This window comes from Castor canadensis, chromosome 16, assembly GCF_047511655.1.
Source record: "Castor canadensis chromosome 16, mCasCan1.hap1v2, whole genome shotgun sequence".
NCBI classification, from domain to species: Eukaryota; Metazoa; Chordata; class Mammalia; order Rodentia; family Castoridae; genus Castor; species Castor canadensis.
Genome location: NC_133401.1, coordinates 80,551,301 through 80,552,937, shown reverse-complemented (window position 1 = coordinate 80,552,937; position 1,637 = coordinate 80,551,301). Strand labels below are relative to the sequence as shown.

Here is a 1,637-nt window from a genome sequence, read left to right as displayed (position 1 = left end):
ATATGTGTGTGTATATACTATATGTATAAATTTAAGTCATTCAATGAGAAGTCCAAAGAAGTTCCTTAGAGGAAATGCCTCATATGAAATATATAGGCCTTCTGTTATCTCTCTTTTGTAAGGTCTAGGATATAGATGGAAAGGCTGGTGTCCCAAAGACTAACTTGTAGCCGTGAGACAACACTGCATGTGAAGATCAATGATAATTATACTAGAGCAAAAAGTTAGAAGTTAGTCAGTCCATCCAGTGTTACTTGCTACTAGACTTGAAATTTTATGAAAGAAAAGAAATGCTCAACATCTCTGGCCATAAAGGAAATATGAATCAAACCAGCTTCAGAGTCCATCAGTGTGAAGAGGAGGCAAGAACGACTCCCGGATCAACCAAAGCCACATGCAAATTCATCCCCGCATTCAGCATCTATGTCATGGTCTCCTCCCCACCCTCTGTGATCCTCCCTCACCATGCCCAAGAGAAAGGCTGAAGATGATGCTAAAGGAGATAAAGCCAAGGTGAAGGATGAGCCACAGAGAATATCCACAAGGTTGTCTGCTAAACTTGCACCTCTAAAGCCAGACTCCCAAGCCTAAAAAGGCCCCTGCACAGAAGGAAGAGAAGGTGGCCAGAGGGAAAAGGGTAAAAGCTGATGCTGGGAAGGATGGAAATAACCTGGCAGAAAATGAAGGTGCCAAAATAGACCAGGCACAGAAAGCTGAAGGTGCTGGAGATACCGAGTGAAGTGTGTGCATTTTTGATAACTGTATTTCTGGTGACTGTACAGCTTGAAATAGTATTTTTATCAAGTTTCATAAAAAAGCAGAATTTTATTTTACTTTTTTTTTAGCTATGTTGTTAGCACACAGAACACATCATTGTTCAGGGGCAAAGGTGTATGTGTCACTAATTGAATGTCTCCAAAGCTGGATCAACGTAGGGTGAAACATCTCTCCTGCTAGTTTTGCAACTTCCTCTTGACCCTCAGGAGGAGAGACTCCCTGGCATTGACACATAGCAGCCAGTCACCTTGACACAAGTGCGGTGTGATGTGGGAAAATTCAAATTCATTTTTATGTCCTCCTCCCTCTCCATCATCAGCATGGACTTAACTCCCTCAAAACCAGAGGCCTGTTGTGACCTGACCCACCAGAATTGGTTTTGCCAGTTTGTCAGGCAATCTGGACTTTTCAGTGGCATCATTGAAATGGTGTTACCCAAAGAACAGTGGTTCCTTTTCTAGATTGTGGATTTTCAGACTGATAATTCTGCCATTTTCATTTCATTTCCTGAAAGTCAGGATCAGCACGTGAAAAGTTGTTAAACAACATATTTAAGGTGAAGTGTCAGTCCTCACTCTAAACTTCCCTGTTCAGAGCTTCAGATGAAGGAAACCTAAGTATACTTCTGTGTGAAAATGAACTAATGACACACATTGAAGCTATTCTAGGAATGGGGGGTTCTGTAAAGGAGAATGATAGAGGGGTTGAATTTAAGTATGAAATATTGTAAGAAATTGTATAAATATTATAATGTACACCCAGTACAACAATAATATGAAAAAAGAAAAGAAAATCTTTACCCTATTCAAGACATTCTTATTCTAAACCTCTATACTAGTCCCTAAAGATAATTCTTAAAT

The 1,637-nt window shown here is 40.0% G+C and overlaps 1 pseudogene; it reads left to right on the top strand.

Annotated features, from left to right (window-relative positions):
* The first annotated feature begins 465 nt into the window (after positions 1-465).
* Positions 466-739, top strand: LOC109678271 (non-histone chromosomal protein HMG-17 pseudogene; annotated as a pseudogene).
* Positions 740-1,637: the final 898 nt, after the last annotated feature.